This window comes from Ursus maritimus, unplaced genomic scaffold (genome assembly GCF_017311325.1).
Source record: "Ursus maritimus isolate PB19 unplaced genomic scaffold, ASM1731132v1 scaffold_1, whole genome shotgun sequence".
In the NCBI taxonomy this organism is placed as follows: Eukaryota; Metazoa; Chordata; class Mammalia; order Carnivora; family Ursidae; genus Ursus; species Ursus maritimus.
This window is the reverse complement of record NW_024423343.1, coordinates 26812540-26839066: the sequence shown is the minus strand read 5'-3', so window position 1 is coordinate 26839066 and position 26527 is coordinate 26812540.

Sequence of the window (26527 nt, the reverse complement as noted above, 5' to 3'; positions counted from 1 at the left end):
AATAGAACCATCTTTATCTTTGGTGTGCATATCCAAAACTTTAATATTGGGTGAATCTTTTAATTCATCTCTGAATGAATCTTTGAATACACACACACACACACACACACACACACACACAGAGTTGGGACTGGGAGAGAGTTTAACATGTTAAGATTTTCTGCGATTGACATTCCATCAACGGTGAGCTGTCTTATCAAGACCAATTTTCCCACCAAGAACAATGAGAAAATTTAGGGGGAAAATGTAAAAAAAAAAAATATGTTTGAAACCAACCCAAGACTTGAATGGCAAAGACCTTGGAGCATAGGAAAGCCCAGAGTAGTGAGACATAATTTACCAAAATTGACACAATTCTTGTATCTAAAAGGAAATTGAATTGGTAATTAGAACTCTTCCCACAAAGAAAATTTCGGGTCAAGATTACTTCACTGATGAATTCTATAAAACTTTTGAAGTATAAATGATATCCAAATTATATCTCCTTCAGAAAAAAGAAAAAAGTGGGACATCCTTTACTCATTTTATGAGGATAGCATAAACTTCTGATTGAAACTATAAAGGGCGTTTCTAAGAAAGCAAAATGTAAACGAATATCCCCCATGAATATTGGAACAAAAAGTCCTCAGCAAAATATAAGTAAATCAAGTACAGTAATATATAAACAATAATAATGTAAACCAGCCAAGTAAAGATTTTCCTGGAGCTAAAGTTTTGTTTTACATTCAAACCTCAATTATTGAATTCCAGTTTTCACCTGGGAATGCGGTGAGCAGAAAAGGATTGTTGTTCTCAACCTTATAAAAACAAAACCAAAAATCTGGACAATCAGCAGGTCTGTGATTTTCTTGGAATTATCTAAGAGTGGAGGTTGTAAGGCAACCAGCAACACCAAAATTTAAGGGGAGACAGAAATCTGCAGGCAGAAAGGGTGGGCAAACCCCTAATAATCAGGAGCAGGTGCAGCTCGACACCAGCAAGAATTCAGTTAGAACAGTTAACCCGGGGCCTGGTGTGCGATGCTGGGAGAAGATGGAGCTTCTGATGACAAAAAGCTATGGGGGTGGGGGTGTGTGCAAGTGGTACCCCAATTAGCAAGAATCATGCAAAAACATCTCCTCATGGTGCAGGTCTGGGAGAGGCAAACAATACTTGATGGAAAAAAATGCCATAAAATTCCACTGATAATCTTCTCCCCTATGGCACAGGATGACTCTGTGAGTGGACAATTTCTTTGCCTCCTGGGGTCTCTGAAAGTGGAATTTGGTAATCTCTAAACTAGATAATAAAAAGGAATATTAATTTATATGGGAAGAGAAAGTAAAATTTTTGAATTTGTATTGTGTAATTAATGAGAATAAAAACATGAGACATTTTTATCTTTCTCCCATTTTCTTTTTACTAAAATGTGTGGCTATGTCCCTTTGCTAATAAAGAGATGTATGACATTAAGTTGTTAACCCCATTATTCCTTTTGCTGGAAACTCCCTGAGGAAAGCCCTCCCTCTGCCAAGTGGTATTTTGTACCAGCAGGAAATACGAGCACTGGTTGATTCAAACCAGGATAACCCTAGGGAAGCCTGTCTTACTGTGATATTTGCCAATTATTAATTTCTGTCTTCTTTCAACAAGTATTTATTTAGTGTCACTTATGTGTCAGTCACTCTCATACAATGGGGATTCGTGGAACTTATATATCTATTGGGGGAGAAAGAAGCTATCAAATAACAAAGAGAGTAAGCTTATCATACCTGAAATTAGTGTTAAAAAGGAGAAAATGGTTATTCTCTGACAGCTTAATACAAACGACTCTGTCTAGACTGGGATGTCACAGAGGGATTCTCTAAGAAATAACGTCAGTTGAGATCAAAGAATAAACAGAGGAAAGAGGGGGAACAGAGGATGGTTGGGGAATGGTTCTATCTACATACAGGGTGCCAAAGGCCTGTAGCGAACTGTGTGCAGTAGTCCTGTGGCAGGAGGACCACAAGCTCGAGATGCTGAAAGAAGGCAAGCAACTAGAACTGAGAAGCAAAGAACTGAGAAGGCTGTGATTAGCCAAGAAGAGAGGGAGCCTGACCTACAAAAATGTAGCAGCTCTGTGAAGGAACTTGATCTCTGTCCTAAAGAAAATGAAAAAAGCTACTGGATAATTTTAAGTTAGGCAAAGCTGAGAACAGCTTTGCATTTTGAGTAGCGGCTCTTAGCGGCCATGCTACAAACAGCTGTGGGGGGAACCAAAGAAGATGACGGAACCCTTCAGAGACCTTTGTGGTCCCCAGGGCTGGACTTCCGGCAGCCTTGCTGCATGAGCCCATGTGGTTGTGGCCGCTGTTGTCCCTTGGCTTGTTTGTTTGATTGCATTTCTCAGATCCAGTTGACTTGAAAATAGTGTTTTGTTTTGTTTTTTCTTTCAGGAGAAATCAATGTGCAAAGAAAGGGTATGAACCTCTGAGAATCTATCTAATGCTTCTAAGTGTGGTAATCCACCAACAATGGTAATTTTCATAAGCAAAAACCCTTTTCCTTGAGAGAACATTTTATTATCACAGCAGAGATACTTGATTCTCTAACACTGGAACCGAGTCAAGAGATAGGCTTGGGAAGTTCTTTAGAACTGCCTTTTCCGCACCGAAGAATGGCCCACACTGTGATGCCATAGCTTCGGCAACGGCGTTAGAATTAAATGGTTGACCTTGGCTCCTACATTCAGGGGCAAAGGCCACAATTCTTAACCTACAGTCTCTTTTGTGAGCATAAAGCTATATCATGGCAAACTTCCATCACATTTTCAGAATGGCTTATGAAATACATAATCAAAAGAATAGCTGCATAACGTTTAAATCGTGATTTCTCTTTTTTTAGAGGTCTGATATGATTTGGATTACTTGAAAAGATCTTCATGTCATGGTCACTTCATGGTGGGTGGAGGCTAAAATGGATCATTGACTTGGTAAAATATTCAGTTCCATATTAACATTTTATAATAGACAAGTCATGGCTTATGCCACTGGGAGTCATGAATGTGAGTGACCATGGAGAGTTCCTTGCCCATGTTCATTGGCCTCTCCTTTACTTTCTAAGTAACACAGAAGATACAGAAGATACGGGGACAATTGCTGCACTCAGAGAGATGGTGTGGTCACTTTAGCTTACTATAAGGGCAGAGGTCCTTAACATTGGTGTCAATCCATATTTTCTTGAAGTAAACAAAGTATGTTTTAAAGCATTTACTGTATCATGTTCTTCTTACTCCCCAAGAAAGCTTCTTTTCCCACTGATCAGAAAGATGGATGTTGCAATTGCAAAAATAAAAACAAATAACTTTTTAAATGAGGGTTGACTAATGTACCAGCAAAGAATAACTAAAAGGACAAAAGAGGACTCGCTTCCCGAAAGTCACAGAACCACAGGCAGGGGCAGCTACAATTGACCTGTGAGGTCAGTGAGCTGGAGAAAGGGCATGACGGACAGACAGCTGAAAAAAGGCCTCAGGACAACAAGATTTCCAGGTCAGCTTGTGAAATCACAGTTCATGAACCAACCCTGGAAATCAACAGTCATCAATGCTTTTCTCTCTGCATCATTTCACTTTCCGCTCGTTAGACTTTGCTTGGAAGCAAAGTAGAATCAATAAAATATCTTTTCAGGCAATCCACGAATTTCAGAAAGCTTGTCATTCTACCCAGTTTTAAAGTGTATTTTAGGCAGGGCAGGAAGACCGAGATTTCATAATTACCCTGATATTCGAGGAGACTGTAGATTTTTGATAACCTCAAGCCAACTCTGCTTCCCCATATTAGGCACACCTGCTCCAGCAACAGATACTCTCATGCCCTTTGCTGCTCTTCTTCCTTACCCAGCAGTAATGAGTTGTATTAATTTAATAAGCAAAGAAAAAGTATTCCTTGCTGAATGCTTTTATATCAATGGTTTTTTAAGATTTTTTAAATTTTTATTTGTGTATTTGAGAGAGAGAGAGTGCGCACTCGCACACGGGGCATGTGCATGTGCATGTGTGGGGGAGGGAAATTGGGGAGAGGAGTAGAGGGGTGGGAGAGGGACAAGCAGACTCTGGGCTAAGCACCGAGCCCAATGTGGGGTTTGATCCCATGACCCTGAGATCTCATAACCTGAGCCAAAACCAAGAGTCGGAAGCTCGACTGACTGAGCCACCCAGGCGCCCTGCCCCAATATATCAATGGATTTTTAAGTACTTCTAAGAGGACTTCTGAACAGGAACTATGGCTAAGGGAAGTAGGTTTAATTTTTCTCTTTGCTCCCAATGTGGTCATACCTGCATGTAAGGTATTCTGATTTAAAGGTCTGGAAGGTAACTATGGAAGATTACAGCCCTTCAAAGCTGTTTGGAAACTTTTTTTTTTTTTAACACATTTTCATATGGTGGGCTATTTCCTCCATTTCTGTTTTAACACTCTTCTGTGTTTTTTTGAACATGAGTTAAACATATAATAAAAATGTTCTCTGAATTAACCTTTTGATGCTAACTTTTATACTTTAGAAATGTCACTGTACATGTGGAAACATATCAGGACTGGTTGGGTCTGTCTACACGAGGAGATAAACGAGTCTCCTCAGGCGAGGAACCATGCGTCTGTAGACCAACGGTGGCCACTAAGGCAGCACATGGTCTCATACGACAACAAATCAGATGCAAAAAGTCAAAATACACTGAGCAGTTCTTTCTTCCACTGTGGCATGAGAGCAAATTAGGGTAACAAGTACTTGCTGAGATGCTTTTTGTCTTCACTGATGGTTAGTGCCAAATAAAAATATTCAGTGAGGTTTCATAAAGTAAAAGTATGAAAAATGGGTTGAAAGTATATTTAATTCGCACAACAATGTATTCTTTCCTTATTTATAATGAAGTAACCGCTTCTAAGATTTAACCAATTTGCTAGTTGGATTAAAAGACCGCTTCCTGTTAGCAGAACTTCAGGTGGTCTATGAAAGCACCCCAGTGATAAGAAGACTGCTTTAGAAAACCTCTTCAGCATTTGGATTTTGAGGGGCACATGTGTTTTCCTGTGAGGAAGATGTGATCTCAAGAAATCTGAAGCCTCCGCCCAGATAACGAGGCACATCGTGTGGGAGGAAGTGTTGAATCGAACCCAGCGCCAGCCCTCCATGTGGGAAAATGAGTCTATTAGCCATCTTTAGTTTTTAAGACTCGTTTGGTAGATACGAATTTTTAGAAAAAAATATCCATCCTCAATTCTTTGTTTTTATTTTTCTCTAGGGAGAGAACGCTGAAATTGGAGGGGGAAAATGCAAACAAACAAAAAATCCTCTGGCTAAAATATTAATTGATATATTCCGAAGACTGGTTGGCAGGGTTTTATTGACATCCACCCAAGAATTCAGCTGGCTTTTCTTACCGGCTCCAGCAAGAAACCTTCCCTAGGATTCTACCCAGCCACTAGCTCAAGCTTTGTCTCCACCTTAGAGAGTCAGCCAGTCAGTGCAACTTAAACAGAACCCATATCCCTTGATTTTTTTGCTCAATCCTTGGAGTTTATATTAAAATGGCATTATAGACTCTTTTTTTTCCTCTTGTGGTATATTTCTTTTAAAAATATCTCTCAATATACTTCATTTTTAAGAATTCTCTGACATGTGTATTTAAAAAAAAACAAAACAATTTTCTTCTTTTAAAAGCAGTAAATACCAGAATAATTTTAGTGCTGTAGGTACAAACTTACTCTGAGACGAAGAGTGTAATTCTTTCAAATATAGCCCCGGCTAAGAATGAATTCACACAGCAGCAGTCTTACTCATTTCACGGAGCTTGGTAATTAGACCTTATCTATGTCTTACTTTCACTGTTGCTTTAAAAGCTCTGGTCCAGGTGCCATCCCTGATCTGCTGAATCAAAATCTTTGATGTCAGGGCCTTTATTTCAAAACACCCACAGGTGACTTGCTGAGTACTTCTGCTTACAGACTTACATTTTATTGCCAGCATTCTTTGAGGGGGATCGATGTTTTACATGCTAATCACATGGCTCACCTAATGACACTTAGGGGAAATCATTAACCCGCCTTACATGTAAAAGTCCCTTACATTTTTATTCGTTTTTAAATGTGCCACACAGAGGAACTGTGTACGTGACAAACGGGTTGATTAGGAACCAACACTAGCAATCCAAGCCTTCTGACCTTGGGACTTCGTATGGTAGGTCAAAGGAAAAAAACCACCCTGGTTTGTGTCTGGTTTGATTTGGTTTCTCTCTATATCATGTGAGTATTGAATGGTATCTAATTGTTCCTTAATTTCAGCAGTTCAGTACCAATCCATATGAGGTGTTCACTAGGAATTCTCAAAGTGAATTTGCTATATGCCATAGGGCCAATTTTTTTTTTTTAAAGATTTTATTTATTTATTTGACAGAGATAGAGACAGCCAGCGAGAGAGGGAACACAAGCAGGGGGAGTGGGAGAGGAAGAAGCAGGCTCATAGCGGAGGAGCCTGATGTGGGGCTGGATCCCAGAACGCCGGGATCACGCCCTGAGCCGAAGGCAGACGCTTTAACCGCTGTGCCACCCAGGCGCCCCCATAGGGCCAATTTTAAGTGATATCTTAAGGATACTCTGTTGTCAGTGGTAAATGTCCTAAAATTGGCTGTCTCAAGGTGTCTTTATTGATTGGGTCTACCCATGCCGATTTTAAATCAGATCATCCCAAACATACTTCCTAAATTTTGTGAATATACGTCCAGTCATTTTTGTGGACTGTGGTAGTAGACAAAATTCAAAAACTGTATTTTTATAACTAGGCATTGGAATTGGATTGTTAATGTGCAGGGGAATGACAGGGTACAATTATGTTTTAAAAAGACTATCTTAGAGATAATCTGCAAGAACATTGGGATTTGGAAGAGACAGGTATCAGGGAGCATAGGTGTGATTTCAAGCAGACGAACAGATTAGGGAAGGTGAACATGTGAATCCCAGGTGGGAATGAGCACAGCTGGAGGTACTGTGAGGGAGTCTATCCTAGACGAACAAATATAACATCTAAGGGTTTCAGCAAAAGTTGTAGCTCTCATATGTTACACAACTACCACTTACAACAACCCCAACAACCTGCACAGCAGGTACTAGCTGCCCTACTGTATACGTGAAGCGTTTGAGAGGATAACTGACTAATACCATTATACAAGTGCTATTCATCTTCAACAACAAAGGCTGACGAAGCATTGCAACAGGAAGGGCATAGCCCAAAAAGCAACTGGCATGGCAGACGATGTCATCAGCTCACAGGAAAACACTGGATGAAACAAACAGACCCAATAATAAGTTCACAGGGAAGGTAATAGTGTGATTATTAGAAGGTAAAACTCTTTGAGCTCTTATTATGTACTACTTTATTTTCTAAGCACTTCATATGCTTTAATACATTTTATCCTTGTAACCACCTTGTAAGCTGAGAATCATCATCCTTATTTTGCAGGCAAGTTAAGTAACTTGCACAAGGTTCCATAGCTAGAAAGTGAAGGAGCTAGAATTTGGACACAGAGACTCTTTTTTTTTTTTAATTCATTGTAGGTAGACACTTAAAAAGAAGAAAATTATTGATTGTACTGATTGGCTACGTGGCCAAGCCCAGTGTCTATTGTAATGAAGTTCGAAGAATCTCTACAGAATGGGTGCACGGATAGATGCATGAATGAGAAATGAGAAAATGAGAAACGGGAAAGTGAGAAATCAGTAAAACATGGAAGGAGCTCACAAGGAAGTGGTGGGAGAGAAAGCGGGCCTGGGAGGTCTGGGGGATGGATGAGTTCTAATCAGTCTAGTGGAACAATCTCCCAACGATTTGGAAACAGACAACTGACTAAGAGGTGATAGAACAGGACGAGAGTATGTTTTGTACTCATGGGTTTTTTTCTTTCCGCTTATAAAATTTATATGCATTATAAAATATTTAGAAAATACTTGAAAATGTAATAAAGCATAAAATTCCACACTCTTTTCCCTGGAGAAAAACATCATTCATATTTTCTATACCCATGTGTGAAAACAAATCTTTGTCAGAGAAAGATTCATATTTTCAACCAAATTTGATTGTGATTCCTTTATTCTTTTTTTTTTTTTTAAGTAGGTTCCACAGCCAGTGTGGAGCCCAACACTGGGCTCAAACTCACAGCCCTGAGATCAAGAGTCGGACGTTTAACCGACTGAGCCAGACAGGCACCCCTGTGACTCCTTTTACTCTAAAGCAAACCATATGGTTTGTATTAATGGACAATATAAGTTGTTTTCCTACAGGCACTGGTGGGAGAATATGAAAATTTCTAAGCCTCTTCCAGGTGTTTTTTCTACTAAAAGGCAGAAGCCTGGACGGCAGAACAGTAGAGCCTTTTGGGATGCAAAGTTACGCTTGTAGCTGAGAAGGGACTTCAGAGCTAAATTGCCCAGTAAAACAAAGTGGGAAGGATGTCATTTGGATGACGCCAAAGCAAGAAGTTTCCCGAAGGAGATAAGTGAAGATCTTAGAAAGCAATGAAACATGATTGTAGGGTGAGCTGAAAGATAGTTTACAATATGATATTTTATATAACATTCTCTTTATAAGCGTTTCTGCTGGGCATGGCAAACCACACCCATCTCCCCAAAGTCTCAGGAAAGCATGTATTCTGAGAGTCTCTATGAAAATCAAGTAAAAAGACAACTTCCTCTCTCTAGTAAGATGGTATACAAGTGGGACAGTGTTCATTGGATGGTGAGATCATGTATTTGCTGAACTAAAATGATGAATGCTGTGGCTTATCCCAAGAAGGACCATTAAAAATGGGAGCCATTCCTCCCACAGAGTCTCTTTCTCCCCATGTTCTGCTAGTTGTAACACTGATTTCATTATAATCTGGGTAATGACTGGCTCTCTTAACAATAAAATTGTTTTAAAATATCGATATGTAGACCTTTGTCAGTGCTATTCAACCTTGCCTGTACATTACAATCACTAAAGTAGCTTTTAAAATATATGATGGTCAGGTCCTACCCAAAGATTCTGATTTAGTTGTTTTGTAACTGGTTTAGTTGCAGCTTGTAGAGATGTAGATTTGGGGAAGAGCATGTCAGGAGAACATGCAGATAAAGTGAAACCATAGAGAGAAATGCCCAGAGCAAAGGAGAGAGCATTTGTAAATACCCGCAACGAGGAAGTGGAAAAAGAAAAGAGAAAAACTGAAATTAGAAGGAAAGAGAAAAATATCCAGGAGAGGACAGCTTATGGTTTAACCTCTGGATGAAGAGGGCATGGTGTCAAATGCTGCTGGATGTAAACTCAAGGATAAATTCCCTGAATTTGGTAAGCAGGAGTTCACAGGGAGTTGCAGACCGCGGAGGCTATCTAGGTGTTGGGGAGGTCTATTTGAGGAAGGAGTGGACAAGATCTGAGTTTTGCACTTGAAGGAAAGAGGGCAATAAATGGCAGACTATGTATAAGGAGTGGATTCAAATGAACACTTTTTTTAGGACTGGAGAGAATTGAAATTATTTGAGAGCAGATGGGAAGCAACACTTGGAAAGAGAGTTTGAACAATATTTTAGAGAAAAGGGTTTTTTTTGTTTTGTTTTTTTTTTTTTTTAAAGCAACAATGATGAGAAAATGGGAACCCCAGACTCCTGGAGCCAAGACTGCAAGATCTGGAATCAGATTTCTTAGTTTCTGGCCATGCCACCTCTTATGTGGCATTTTATAAATGCCCATAGGATGTGATTTTGTACAAATGAAGTGTGTGATTTTGATTCAATTACTTCACCCTCCTATATGTCAATTTTCACTTCTATAAAATGAACGTAATGCTAATTCTTAAAGAGTTATTGCAAAGAATATATGAGAAAATACAAATACATTAAGGGAGTATCTCGCAGTGTTGGTTTGCTGTTATTATTAATGATATCTTTGACATATTAGCCTAAAGTTCATAGAAATCACACACAAAAAAATCCCTACTATTCTAAGAGGATTTTTCTAGAGAAAATACTGAGGTAGCTGGAATTGAACCTGGTCTTTGATTGAATGAGGAGAAAAGCCAGACCAGTGGAGAATCCAAGCAGCCATGAAAAAGTAAGAATGTCCTTCTTTTCAGTCTAAGTTGAATAGATGTCGGAATTGATGACCATGGGGGAATCATTTCTTTCCTTTGATCACTACTTTGCTTCCTTTAATTCAGATTCAATTATTATCCCGTGGGTATAATGATCTTTAAAATATAGAGTGTCTTGCACAAAAAGCAACGCGGAGGCACCTGATGCCATTAATGTTTTCAGTATAAAGCAGGAAGCTGGGATTATGGAAGCCTATTTTCCCCATGTTTTGATAGCAAGCTATTAACATAAGGCACCTCCCTCAATCCCACAGGCAAGTCTTTTATTTTCTCTTCTTCCAAGTAATAACTTGGAGTATTATAGACTTGAGTGCCATTATTTTCCCACTGTGGTTGTTCTGAAATTGCACAACCTGCTCATAAACTCTCACTTCTATTTTTTGCTGGACCCTAGTGATTTCATTTCCCTGACGATGCCTTCAGCGGCCGTCTCTAAGTAGTCGCCAAGCGGGCATTGATTACTTTCACATTTCTTTCCTACTCTCAGAGACTCATTCCTGTTCCTGTAATTTAGTAAATAATAAAGCTTTGTATTCATATAATATCTTTAATACTTCCAAGCTCCTTACACTGTATTCTGCTCTTATTGTTTGACTTCCAGGATTTTTATTATAATTTCAAATCCAAAATGTCCACTATGAAGATGGATCTGTAAGGCTCCTATTTATCAAATGTGATTGCTTTTTCCAAATTATGGCTGAAGATGGCTGCTAGTTTGGAACAGCCTGAAAACATTTTCTTCTGCTTCCATTAAAAGACCTCTAATCACATCCCGGAGGCAGATGAACATCTTACCAAGGGCCCACTTGGAAAACAGAATTGTGTACCAAAATTGAAGTGTAGTGATGTACGTACCGCAGAGGTGTATTAGGTGTGGACAGGAAGGCCACTGGGCTGGAGGCCAGTGGGATAGAAGTTGCTAGCCAGTCAACAGAGGCAAAAAGTAGAAAGAAGAACAAAGATGCTGAACAAGAGCAAAGGAGTTGAATGACCTTTTTCTGACAACCCTGGAGAGGATTCTTAAAACTCTCCCACCTAGAGATTGAAATGTGTAAAGATTCCTGTGGGAAAGAAGATGGGGAAGAAGCTTACCAAGGGCCAGGAGGCCTTTCGAATTGTGAAGTGATTTTGACCCTGACTGAAGGAAATGGGGAGAGAGGGATGAATGGAAACACCCAAACTAGCATGTAGCCCCTTCACTGCCATCCAGTTTAAGGAAGATTTAGCAAGACCAGTGGGGAGTCCACGAGCCAAATTTAGTTATCGCAGGACTCCTGTGTCTTCCAAGAATGGGGCTGTTTGAGTAACCTTGCTGCAGTCATCAGGTAGAAAACATGTTTTCTATAGAACATAGAGAAAAATTTCAGAGTGCAGCAGGTGGGCCCTTGGCCAATGACTCAATAGTTAGTGGTCTGTAGGGCACATTCTCACAACAACCGCAAAACCCGAAGTTTACACTTTTGACATTGAAGTATGCATGTTTTCAGAATTATGCTCATACAGTTTATGGCAACAACATATTTCTGGCATTTCTGATGTTTTTCAGGAATGAGGGAAAAGTGGAATAAGCCCCTGGCCATACTCCACTGGAGAAATAATGAAAAATTGTATAGGGCATATATGTGTCTACGGAGTGGCTTCTCTAGGTTGGTTTTCATTTTTTTCTTTTTTTCCCATAAATAGTGATCTCCAAGAGGGCAGAGCCCATGCCAAAATCTATGTGATTTGTTAAAAACCCATACCAAAGAACAAAAAGATAAATCCTGACCACCAGTCCTGGCTAGATCACACACTAATGGTGAGACTTTGGAAAAGTCATTTCTTGGGCTTTGAGTTTCTCCTTAATGAAATGCTGAGGCTGGGTTAGATTGTTTTGAGATCTCTTTTGGTTGAAAAGGTTTAGCTCAGAATGCTTTCTACTTCAGTATCAGACAATAGCTCAACAAATTAATATATGTATCAAATTTATTTATAATTTGGAGAGGCACCAAATATTTTGTTAAAAGTATGTGAAGGAAATAAAACATGTTGCCTTAATTATCCATGAGGACCACATAATTGTGAAGGGTCTTGAGGGAAAAGCAGATATAAAGATGACTGCAAAGAGTCAAAATGTGTTTCGACTCAGAGCTGCCCCAAGCCCTGAGCTGCACAGCAAGGAGCCACAAGTTCTCACACCCCTAAGGTCCTTGCAGACCATGTGCAGGCTACACTGTCTTTCAATCTTCGATTTGCTACTTTTATTCCTAAAAGTCATCTTTCTCAATAGAAGAAGACTAAACACCGAGCACATCATCAGGAGAGAGGATGTTTTGTTGTTTTTAGTGGAACAATTTTTTAAAATATGCTCCACATTTGAGGATGTTTGCCTGATACGTTTTGAATCTAATATGGATAGTTGGTTCTGAAGCTTTCTTGTTTAAAGAAATTGTTATAAAATCAGCAGAATCAACAGATGAAGTCTGGAGCCTTTTTAATTCATCAGATGTAATAAAAATTTAGTTAGCCTTAATTAAATCAAAACACGCTTACAGTTCTAGTTTTAAATATTTTCAATGTTCTTTAGAAAGAAGCATAATGCAATTTTTCAGTGCATTAAATTCTTCAAAGAACTAATGAGTGAATGAATAGTGGCAACCGGAAATAATAGACCTAAGTAATGGCAAGAGCTTTGTTCTTAGAAAATCTACATGCCTTGAGACTAGTGCTTAAAACTTTTAGGTATAAATATAACTTACTGGTACCTGGTGTAAGACAATCTGATCAATATTCATCAATGACACAACAATATACCTTCATCATGAATTGGAAGGAGAGAGAGCTCTGTTAAATGGGGGTTATACAATATAACAGAAGGCCTTTTATTTATTTTTTTTTTTTTGGATCTTGCAATACTGTAACAAATAATGGAAGAAAACACAATATTTAATTAAATCAGTGTCTGTGATAAAAGAAAAAGTCATTCATTTAGGCAATGGAGGTAATGGGGAACATACCTAGATAAATGTGCTACCGTGGACAGTCTTACTAGGAATTAGACTGAATGATACTGTATTTAACTAAGAGACCTCAGAACCATCTGGAAGTCAGGATTACAGGTATTGACAGAGGTTGCCTGTAATTGGCAAAAATGTCAGAGATGTAATATTTCCCTAATGCATCAAAAACACTTACGTAGACATTAAAAACAAAATGAAGAAAAAGGTATCTCCCTGTTTTCCAGCATTCACCAAAATTACCACCTGGTTCTTATTTAACGTCCTAGTCTTAATTGCCAACAGACTGAACAAAATTCGAATTCCAAGTAGCTGCCAGCAAGGATGTCTTCCTCGGTGACCAAAAGGGATGGGACCCAAGTGGATGAATGATTTTCATAGACACTAACTTACCTGAAGTGAGTTTCTTTTCGGTAGAAAGAAAAGCAAGAGCGAAATGATATGCCAGCCTCTAATATCAAATAATGAGCTATTCTGAGACACAGGATAACTAGGGTCTAGACCTGGTCCTACCGCAAACTCGCTGAGGTGCCTGGCACGTGTCACTCAGAGTCACTTAGGCTCTTTGGGCTCCAGCAGAATCTGTACAAGTGAGGACCCTGCAGCACATGGAGCTCTCTGGTCTGCGTATCCCCAGGTCCCCTTTTGCTGCAACACTCCATGACCACCACTGCACAGTGCAGAGCCCAGGATCATGAACTGTGGGGACAGCTAAATGGAGAAAGCCACAGCAGCTCATTTGGCCTACTAATTGAGCCTTTTAAACTCCCCCACCTTTGAGAACCTTAGCCAACCTTTCTTGCAAGGCAGTTCCTCATTTCATTTCCGGAGAGAAGATATATTAGAAACCTTCTGGTTGCAAACCAGTGACCCTTTGGTTAAGCAGTCTTCAGTATTTTGTTTGGTCCTATAGACCTGTACAGTGTTTGGAAAGCAAGGTCATTAGGCAGATGCTCGTGGTGCAGGCACCTTAGCTTCTGTTGACGTACAGCCAGCCTCCTTCATGTATTAATGCTTTGTGCTTGACCAGAACAAGCATTATAGACCTGAGTTTGCGTCCCTTACACTGAGATAAACTTCACTTTTATACAAGACAGGAAAAGTAGACTGAAACACAGAATTATTTTAAAAAATTATTTTAAATAATTAGTACATATCCTTTCTCCCACAAAACCTGAAGGAATCATGTGGTGCTTTGGGAAGCCACTAAGAAAACACACACACACACACACACACACACGAGAACAATTCAATTTTGATAAAGTTCTGTAGTTAGAAATATTTTTTAAAGAGAATCTCTTAATTTTTAGCACACGTGTATGTTTATGGGATTTGGAGGAATGAAATTGTATTTGAACTTCACATATAAAGATGGGGAGCAGGAGATGGGGACTGTTCATTGGGGGGGACCAAAATCTTTCCAAAGCTTTGGCCCTGGAATCATGACATTGTGCTCCTCACTGGGCAGAAGCGGAATCATGGCTTTCTTTACTGTTTCTCCAGAACCTCCAACCTTCTCTCCCACTTCACAATTCTCAGAGTGTCCTGCTGATGGAGAATTTATCCTGAGAAATGAATCACTAAAAACTCTATACACAATACAGTTGCCTCAGCTCCTTTAGTTGGCTCTAGTGGTTCCTGATAAACCTGGATTTAGATGCCTTGTAGAATACGGACTAATTTTCTTCTTTCTCTGGAACCAGAAAACAGCAGTTCACATATTTTCTTGGGTTAATTAACCATTCTTGGAAATCCTAGCATCTCAAAGTGTTAAGAGTTCTTAAAAGCAACATAGTCCAGCCATCTGTCAAATCCCATCTACCTTTTCGTGCTGATTGTTGAAACAGCATGTTCATTTGTCTCTCCCAGAAGAGAACTCCCTCCCTCCTCAGGTATGCCATGCCAGCTCTGGGCAGCTTGACTTGTTAGAAGTTCTCCTACTTTGAGCTGAAATCAGTCTCCCTGTTCTTTAGTCATATTGTCAGTTCTTTTTTTTTTTTTTTAAAGATTTTATTTATTTATTCGATAGACATAGAGACAGCCAGCGAGAGAGGGAACACAGCAGGGGGAGTGGGAGAGGAAGAAGCAGGCTCATAGCGGAGGAGCCTGATGTGGGGCTCGATCCCACAATGCCGGGATCACACCCTGAGCTGAAGGCAGATGCTTAACCGCTGTGCCACCCAGGCGTCCCCATATTGTCAGTTCTGCACTTGGACTCATACACAACAATGACATCCCTTACAACATTTCAACACAGCTATGATGTCCCCGCATTGCTGTCTTTTGCTGTGTGCTAGACATTTCTAATCCCTTCAACCATGGCTTCACTAGCCTGGTGGCTCTTTAGTCAATTTGATCCAATCAATTTTTGCTGAAGGATCATGACCAGCTCAGCACAGAAGATTTTCCATTGCCTCTTTCATTCCTGGGCAGAAATTCCAGCTCAGTCCTGGATGTGCTAACATCTAAAGCAACTTTATGGGCAATGACCCAATCTTGACTATTATGTAAAAGGGGAAAGTTGGCTTCACTGGGGGATTAATGAAGCAGGACATAGCTGCTAAAAGTTTCCTTCCTCGAGACACTTACATAAGATTTATAGCTCTGTTCCCCAACTTATAAAAACTGAACATCACTATTAATGAAAAGAAAATGAAAATTTGGTTCATTAATGTTCCAAGTTTTAAAATATTTTTATTTGTTTTTGTATCTTCAATTTCTTGTCAATCTCTAATTTTCGTTTGAGTGATATATTCAGTTTTCTTATAGGTGTGTGTTGTTGCAGTATTGTTATCTGCTGAAATGTCTTGATTATCATTGTTTTCTTATTATATATTTTGTATGAATGTTGTCTGTATTTCCTGCTCATTTTGTATCCCTGTCCCTCCCAACTAACCCAGAACAGCAACAGAGACAGCTGACTCAGGTTTTTGAGGCTAACTAAGCTTCTTGTTCAGAACAATGTTTCCTGGGTGCTTTTATTTCTGTTATGAAGCCTGTGCGGGGGGGGCGGGGAGGAGCAGTGATTATCTTCCATTTCTGCAGGATCCTTAATTTTCCTTAATTTCTCCTTCAGGACCACCTCTGCTAGACCTCCTGCTCCTTCCTTGTCAAAGTGTCCTTCTCTCCCGGAAGCAAGGACACCACTTCACGCACCACATCCTATGAATTTCCACCTCCTTCTTGTCCCCGTGCTCAGGGCTCTGACTTGCCCAACCTTCCTCTCTCAGGGTTGTCCTTGCTGGTTTGGAGGGTTGATTGTACCTGTGTTTCATCACTGTTGCCCACCCCAGACTTTCCACACCTGACTCCTCTTTTCCAAACATGCTGCACATTTTCTGACAACTTTCTGTGCAGGTGTGAGATCTGGGGGTTTGGATTTTGATTTACTGCTTAATAATATACCTTCTTTCCTAGTTTGGCTAAGGCATGGCGGTGGAAAGGTTTTTTTCGTTTGTTTGTTTGTTTTGGGTTTTTTTTGTGTTTTTTTGTTTTGCTTTTAAAGATTTTATTTATTTCAGAGAGAAGAGAATGAATGCAAGTTGAGAGAACAGAGGGGGAGGGAGAGGGAGAAAGAATCCAAAGCAGATTCTGTGCTGAGCAGGGACCCAAAGCAGCACTCAACCCCACAACCCTGAGATCGTGACCTGACCCCAAACCAAGAGTCCCCTGCTTAACTGACTGAGTCCCCCAGGCGCCCTGTGGTGAAAGGTTTTACTCGTTCTCTTTTTTTATTTGTTACATTGAAGAATATTGAAATTCAGGTGATACCATATGACAAACTGAAGTTCAAAATGAGAATTTTGAAAAAAAACAGTATCAGGAAGGAAAAATTAGAATATGCATTCATTCAAGATCATTTACTGATTCTTCTTTCTTTAGCTTCTTAGCTCAGGATTATGTTGTGCTTTCCGAGTTAAGTCTACATTTTCCCAGAGCCTTCACAACAAAAGAGAGAGGCCATGCTTGAACGGTGTATCTTCTGCTTTTGGTTTAAGAATAAAAACATCTGAACCTTGGTTGGTGGGGAAGGAGTAAAAGGGATAAGCACTAACGTGGGAATAGCTAGATAACAACTTGGTAGACTGCAAAACTTCAGTCACAAACACTTATCTACAAAATGTTATTTTGTAAGATGTTATTTACAAAAGCAGGTCTGAATCTGAACTCTTCCCTGGGTGATCCATACAATCCTAAGGACGAAGTTGCCCACTAATACCTTTCTTGTCCCTACCCTTTGCTTCTAGGCTATCTACATGCTCAGTAGTCACCACTTCTAGGAGAGTCAGGATAACTGAGAAGTCTGACCTGTTTAATACAAGTCAAGTTTAAAAAAACAGAATTCACTTCTTTAGCTGCTTTATGTGTGCTTTCCATAGGTTGCAAATATAATTTTCCAAACTTCCATGAATAATATTTTCTGGCAGTTTCTCAAGGAAAACAAAATCTAAATAGTGATTGTAACATGTACTAATTGATTTCATTAGTCCCCTCCCCTATAATAATCAGAAATTATAAATAGAAATACATAATGCAATAAGATAATAATATAGCATGCAATATATTCGATATAATAAATAATCAGAAATTATTTGCATAACTGTAAGTGATCTGAAGCTTACCTTCACAGTAGTTTGTCCCTGTGTCTTTTAGGTAACTTCATTTTACCTTATTCTTATTAGATTTTCAGTTCAGCTTGACAAAGAGAAACAACTTTGAGGAAAAACAAAATTCATGAATTCTACTTTTTTATTTTTAATTTAATAAATATAGGTTATGATCTGTACAATATTTTCACCAGAACAAATAAATTAAAAATTAATTCATTAATATTGAGAGCAAGATAATAGAACAATAAATAACTGTCATTGTGTGGGAGATTGACATTTAAAGAATTTAAATGTAAAATTATGTTTTTGAAAGGATATTATTTTTTTAGTATGCTAATTGAACTGTCTACAAGGAACAGCTCAAGGAAGATTCAAATTAAATTTGCCAATGTTTTATAAAATATGCACGAATGTTATTAACTCTCATTACTTGTAATGGCGTAGCCACACTTATAATGGACATAAACCAGAGCTATTCAACCTTGCTCTTTCTTAACAGAGTAATGATGGGATTTAGATAATCCACCCCTCTCCAGTATCACTGATATGACTAAGGAAAAGATAATTTTCATCTCGTCAAGTTCCATAGTAATTTCTTTCCTCCATACCCCAGAACCTGGGCTAATGCTAAGCAAAGTACGGTATTTCCCTAAGGGAAATATTTTTCTAGAATGCCTTACATTTACGTAAAGATAAATGTCATTATTTATTCCAGTGTGTGTCAGGTATTCCTTGTGTTCAAATGCATCCTATCTGCTTTCTATTTTGTCAACAATTTTTGATATCATATTAACATATCTATTTTATAGTTAATGAAACTGAGGTTCTCAACAGCCATCTGATGCATGACACTTAAAATCCTAGAACTGTCTGTCCAAAACAGACAGTTTAAAAAACATAAGATCTGCCACTGGTAGAGGTTTCACCTGTTCTGAGGAATACTCAATAATTACAGCTGTTTATATTTTCTTCCTGTTATTAGCTTTTTTTGTACTGGGGCACCCACTGAAGACACAGTAATTATTTTCTGGACCAGAAATATAGAAAGTAATACGGAGACCCCAGAACTTCTTATTCCTTTGATAATTATTAAGCTTCTGTCATTTGGTTTCTTGTGTGGAAGAGAACATCTATGACCTTAATGGGCTGACTTAATTGAAGCACTGACAAGCTACTCTTTTCCTTTTGAGAAAACATTTTATTCATTTTCTTAAATGTATGTGGACCTGTGCCTGGGAGGTTCATTTCTCCAGCATTTTTTTTTTTCTTCTTTTTAACATTGTGACACTGTTAAGTGGTAACAGTGAGTATTCTAGAAACTTTTTGAAATTGCCATAGAAGACATACTAATGTGCCACCTTTCCTACCATGAATGGAAATAAACTGGAGGAACCTACTTCAGTAGGTTTTTTTGTTTTTGTTTTTGTTTTGTTTTGTTCATTTGTTTGCATTTCAAATCCATTGTCTATCATCACCACTATTAAATCCAAAATCTATTATCACCATTCAAGATACAGAACACAAGCGTTAAAAAGCATTCATGCGCTGATATCATGATATTGGAGTAGTGATTACCATATATTTCATGCCTGAGGTCATTCTTGAGAAATGTGTATGTACAATTGTATGGCATTGTAAGGAAGAGTTAGCTACCCTCTTTCTGATATCTGTCTGGATTTCATTTCATTTCAACCACATCAACCCATACTCTCTACTCTAACGATTGCTATTATAAAGATACATCAGTAGTTTACTGCACTGCCACCTCTTTTTCCTTAAAGAGCAATTAATAAATCTTGTATTCTAATATTCAGGAAGTTCTTTAGTTTTAATGAATGAAGAAGAATGATGTTCTGAACACCTGTTTCATGGTAACTTACATCAATATCTATAAACAGCATCTCCATTTAGACTTTGGGGCTCTGCTTAGCTATGAGGAAACAGAATAACATATTGGAAAGGGCATTGAACTAAAACTAAAGAAAACCAACTTCTGGTCTGAATTCTTATACAAAGTCTCTGGATGTCAACTGCAAAATAAGAACGTTCATGAAAATAACTTCCAAAGTCCTTTCTAGTTCTGAAATGGCCCATATCAACATGGTCTTTTTCTACTGAACATGGGAAAAATAAGTTTGAATCTCAAGGAGGTGTTCCCTGACCTAAACTATTATGAGGCATCAAATGTTTTATCAAAGGAACTTGAGAATTCTTCACAAGAGTTTAAAAAGGGAAAATCATCTCCCTAGACTAAGGTACATGCACACTTCAAAAAAAAAGAACGAGGGTGAAGCACTAGAGGAACTTCAAAGTCTCTGATCAGATGATTCTCAGTTTCACTTGCAAGTGTTCACCGTAACAAACGAAAACTATATTCTAGGATACTGGGTCTGTTGGGTGGATAAACGTGCTTAGCGTAGTAAGTGCCACTGACAATGAGACTTCCCTGCTCTCCTGGATGCTCTCCAGGCAATGGGGTCTCTATTTGGGTATTTACTAAAATCATGGAAGACACTTCTCTAAATTGGCTGCATGGCCATTAACTTGGATAATTATGACACTTAATAGGAAAAGTTTTTGAGTACTTAGGAGTTAGACAATTTACTAGGTTATTTTCACATCAAATCCTTAGAACAACTATATGTAGTAATATAATACAACGATGCTTTAATCTCATCTATAAAGTGGAAAAAATTGTGAAGTTTTGTGAAAATCAGTGAGATACTGCACATAATGCATCTTAATATTTGGTTTGTGCTGAGCCCTACATGAATTCAAATTTCTATGTAGGTACCTTGTAACTAAGGGCCAACAGGATTCCCAATATCACACTGGGAGAGTTATAGTTCCTATTCCCATCAGACAAAGAAAAAACAAAACAAAACAAAGCAAAAACCATAATATATAGCCAAGTAAAGTCCTCAGAAAGCTTAAAAGTAATCCTTTAAAGGTTCTAACTGACCTGATTCATGCAACATAACTACAAAGAGCAGGACTATTTAAAGGAATGCAAAAAACAAAAGCAAAGAAACACACAAAAAAACCCATCACCGAAATATAAAATTCACAATGTCTGGCATCCAATCAAGAATTATCAGGCATGTTATGAAGCAGGAAAATACGATTAATAATTATAATAAAAGTTGGTAAATGGACACAAACCAAGAAATGATAGCACTGATGGAATTACACAGGTAATTAAAAAAGAGCTATTATAAATGTGTCCTGTAAGTTGAAGATGGTAGAAAAAAATGAACATAGAGAGTAGAAAAACGTAAGTCATAAAAAAGACTCAAGGGAACCCCTAGAGATATAACACATTGTATCTGAAATGAAAAGTACGCTGGATGGGACCAATAGCATATTAGATACTTTAGAAGAAAAGATCAATGAACTCAAAGACATAGCAATATAAAGTATGTTAAAATAAAACACAAGGAGACATAAGACTGAAAAAAAATAGAGCCTCGGTATTTTGGGGGACAATATCAAGCAGTCTAATATGTGTGTTCTTGGAATCCCAAAAGGTGATAGGAGGTATAAAAATATTAGAAAATATTGTGACTTAAAACTTTCAATTTAATGAAAACTATTAACACACAGATCCAAGAAGATCAATGACCCTGAAGCAGAATAAACAAAAGTAAAACCACTCCAAGGCATAAAGTAATTGAACTGCTGAAACCAAATAATAGAGTGAAAATTTTAAATGCCATCAGAGAAAAGAGACAAGCATTTTATCCTGAGGAATAAACATAGGAATGATGGCAGCTTTCTTCTGAGAATCTAGGGAGGTGAAAAGACGACAGAGTGGCATAAGAATATTTCATAATGCTGAATCAGCTATAGAAAAAAGCCAGTTCAATGGTTGTAGGAGCTCCCAGAGGGACAGTATTTGTTCATGATCCTGCCATTCAGTGTGGAAAACCCACTTTCACATAACTCATCACATTTTAAAATATAATTTAGTGGGGCACCTGGGTGGCTCAGTTGGTTAAGTGTCCAAGTCTTGATCTCAGCTCAGGTCTTGATCTCAGGGTCATGAGTTCCAGCCCTGTGTTGGGCTCCACACTTGGCTTGGAGCTTACTTCAAAAAAATTAAAATAATAATTCAGCTATTTTGTCTACTTTCAGAATCTACTCCATTGGCTACAATAAAATTCGAGAAGGTGAGGTCCTCTGCATATTCCAGTCACCTAGAACAGTACTGGGAAAGAATAGTATAAACATTAAGAATAAACTTTTCTTTCTGAATCAAAATAGTAAAAGAACAATGTTTAAGTTCTCTGTTGAGAAGGGTTTTATAATGATGGTGATTTAATTTCAGTTCAGATAGTTGAGGTGTACTTTGTCCTGATGGAAATAATTTAAAAATAATAGGAAGAAGACAATGTTTAAGACAGATTTTAGAAATTAGGTATTAACTAGAGTGGGACTATGGAAAGAACTATTCAATTATTTTAGCTGCTGCTTTATGTTCTTTTTCTCAAAGACGAGGTGAGTTAATTGTCTCCACATCAGGATGATCACAGTCTTTGAAGTAAATTTCTCTAAGGATCAATAGTTCTCTGTTAAGGTTATTTGCATATGAATGATCAGTTACTTTACCTGTTAAACTAAATAATAATCTGAGAAAACAACAGCAAGTCTAGCATATCTTTTGTTTGGTATCCTAACTTTCAGTTTAAAATAAGAAAGAATCATAAAACCAGTCTTATTATTTTGCTCTTGCTGACACTTCTCTTTCCTTGTTTAGTGATGAACAGAATTTTATGTGTTACGTATGGTTTCACTCATTTGTGGAACATAAGAAATAGCAGGGAGATCAGTAAGAGAAGGAAGGGAAGGATGAAGGGGGGTAAACAGAAGGGGGAATGAACCACGAGAGACTATAGACTCTGGGAAACAAACTGAGGGCTTCAGAGGGGAGGGGGTGGGGGATTGGGATAGGCCGGTGATGGGTATTAAGGAGGGAACATATTGCATGGAGCACTGGGTGTTATACGCAAATAAGGAATCGTGGGGGGCGCCTGGGTGGCTCCGTCCTTAAGCGTCTGCCTTCGGCTCAGGGCGTGATCCCGGCGTTCTGGGATTGAGCCCCACATCAGGCTCCTCTGCTGGAGGACTGCTTCTTCCTCTCCCACTCCCCCTGCTTGTGTTCTCTCTCGCTGGCTGTCTCTCTGTCAAATAAATAAATGAATAACCTTTAAAAAAAAAAAAAAGGTGAATCGTGGAACACTACATCAAAAGCTAAGGATGTAGTGTACGGTGACTAACATAACATAATAAAAAACTTTAAAAAAATAAAATAATAAAAATAAAAAAAGAATGTTGTATGTTACAACATGACCTCTAAAGTCTCCGGAATCTCTAAACTGAACACCCTTGTTTTGTAGAAAAAGGAAACCAGAGAGGTCTTGTGAGTTCCTTACTACTATAGAGCTAATGACATACGAAATGTATTTTAGTTACACAATATATTATTATATATCACAGCTATATGTTTTCAAATGCAGTGTCACACATCCTGTTGTGGGGTTTTAGCAGGTAACATTGGCTTAGTTTTAGAATGCAGTATGAAGTTTCTGTTCTAGCAACCAATATTTTTTGAGTTTTCCTGTTGCAAACAAACAAAACTCTATTTTTTAGATATCTAGGCCAACCATATAAGTATTTTTTTTCACTTTCCTTCTCAGAAAAAAATATGCACTTTATTTTATTGAGGCTTGATTTCCATAACTACTTATTTAATGTTGACATACAAAAAGCCCACAGACGAAAAAGAAAACAATTGACAAAAATTTCTTCTGGACTACAATATTATTTGATTTTCTTATTTATATTCTGTCAAAGGGCTGATGTTTCTTAGACATGAGTGACAACAGCACAAACATATGGAAGGCAAGATAGGAATCATGACTTTTTCTCAATATTCATTGGCTTATGTTTTTATTTTGCTTAGGCCTTATTTTTTTATTTTTTATTTTTTTTAGTCAGAAGTGTTCTATTGTTCCTGGTTTAACAATTAGTGACTCTTTGGTAAAGAAAGTTCATGGCTAAAATTTTTTCCAATAAAAAATATTCAGCAATCTTCCTCCCTGAGTGTTTTTTAAATTTCTTTTCTCTCAGTTTTATTGAATTACTTGAAATCAGATATTTAAAATGCATTACCTTTTAATCCTTCGGCAAAAAAAAAATAGCTTTGCCACTTAAAAACAAGAAAAATAATCTTAAATCCTTAATTGTAACTTTATTTTCTCCTCGGGCATTACGGGGTCAGAATTCTTTTTCAGTGTGTATATATATTATATACATAACATATAATATATATAACATATAATACATAATCACAAACGTATTTGAATTCAAATATCTTTAAATTCATTGGATGCAATGTACCTCTTCTTTCTTCTTTTTCTTCCTGACTTGAAATTGGAAATGTTACTGTATTTTTAGCATCTCTTTCAGCATGCTGACACAAAGGGTGGATTTTTTTACCCACGTTTTGTATAGTCTGCATTTCACATCTGCTATCACAAACTGTTCAAGGGTGAATTGTCTTTAAATTATGTTCTGCTATTAGCATGAATGCTACAAATTGACTAAAAGCAAATAGCTATATTAAGTTGCAGTTGGTTTGTAAGACCTTGATAAATAATATGTGACGGACAGAGTCACTCCTGCCTCATCTGATTACTATTCAGGCTAATAGTACTTGGTGTTTCTCGGCATAGCTCCTTTGAGAACCTCGGTACTTCTCTGTGATCAGTGTCGGGGGGCTGCAGTTGCCCCTTATGGAATCAAAGTCTATTGCAGAATTTCATTGTAGAGCCTATGATTTAGAGTAGAAATATAATTTGTTGGTTGTAACATTTAATCCTCAAGAGGCCTTAAAAATACTTCAGGAAAGAATACAATTACTAAGAAATTCCTTATTTGATGCTTGTTTTGGGAAAATAAACACTGATCAAAAGGCTCAAATACTAAAGCAGTCAGTTGGAAGAAAGTTCGCCACATCCTTTTGGGAAAACATGCTATAAGCCTTTAGAAGAAAGAGCCTGGTCATTCAAGTTTTTCGTATTCTCTTGCCATACTTAGTACTGCATGCTTTATTTGACAGGGGTTAATTTCCATTTTACTCTGCATTGTCTTCTAGCGGACTGTTTTTTGTGTTTTGTTTTCTTCCCCAAGAGCTTGGAGACAAAGCTTCAGTGCCTTAGTAGCACTTTGGGGCAGGTGGGCTGAAAACATTATATTCCTGCTAAGCCTTGTGCCCAGTGTCTCCACACTATTTTTCTTTTTCTGGTGATATAGTAATCAAATCTGTCACCTGATTTCCTAACTAATATATAAATTGATGCTATTCATTTTCAGTCTACCGGAAAGTTTTAGTTAAAAAGAAATCTACTCAGCTTTAAGCTTTGCATGTCAGAAGATGGAGGGTAAAGTTGATATTTAAAAAGCATCATGAGGGGCGCCTGGGTGGCACAGCAGTTAAGCGTCTGCCTTTGGCTCAGAGCGTGATCCCGGCGTTCCGGGATCGAGTCCCACATCGGGCTCCTCTGCTGGGAGCCTGCCTCTTCCTCTCCCACTCCCCCTGCTTGTGTTCCCTCTCTCACTGGCTGTCTCTCTCTTGGTCGAATAAATAAATAAAATCTTAAAAAAAAAAAAAAGCATCATGAATAACTGAACTAATCCTCAATGAGTTAAGAAAAATAAGCAAATCATTAAATCCCTAATTTCATCTTCAAATAACAAGCACAAGGACCATTTAGAAACCTTCAAACCAGAGCCCCAATCAGCTTCTGGACCAGACTGTGAATTTGTCCCAGCCCAGTTTTAGCTCATTCTCTTTGTCAGCTCTCCAAACCCCATTTTCTGGGCCCACTGTTCATAAGCTAATCTCTGGTTGTCCAGAACTTAACATGTGGTATCCACCTCATTCTTGTTCTCTTTGGCATGGTGCCATGATCCAATGTTTCCAGACTTTATCACAACAAAATCTATCAGGCCTGTGTTTCATTCTCTCAAGATCTTTTCACAAGGAATTAGCTGGCTGTCCTGGGAAATTCATTTACACTGATATACAAAAGGAAGACAATTTTATTATGTACTGTGATTAGTAGATAAGGTATTTGCATTTTAAAGGGCATTGTGGGAGTCACAATACCTAAAACCAATGGTTTTCAAATATTTTTTAAAATTATTATTACCTAGTAATAAATCCCTGTTTTCAAATAAAGTTTATATAAAACAGATACAAGTGAAAATGCTCTGGTTGAAGTGGGGGCATAAGATCAGGGGCGCTCTGCCTTTCCCTCCTACTTGCTGTCTGAGTGACCCCAGAGCATCTCTGAGCATTTCTACAGTTCCTGACAGCCTATAAACCATCCCATTAATGCGGTAGGACAACTAATGGTGAAAAAATGAAGCATGTGGCTAGCACTTTTAAACCAGTACTTTTCCACGAGGGGAGTGAGGTTTCCCCCCACAGGGATGTTTGGCAATATCTGAAGACATTTTCCATTGTCATAACGTGGGGAAGGAGGAAGGGGGGGTGCTCCTGGCATCCAGTGGGTACCAGACAGGGACGTTGCTAAATAGCCTACCTACAATGTACAGGACAGCCCACAGCAGAGAGTGCTTTGGTCTGAAATGTCAAATGGTGCTGAGGTTGAGAAAGGCTGCTTTAAAGAGAGTAGGGCACCAGGAGCTGTTGGGGTTGGGTGGATTGATCTTGCTGGGGAGGAAAGAAGACTCCAGCCCCTGGAGCCAGAGCCTTAACT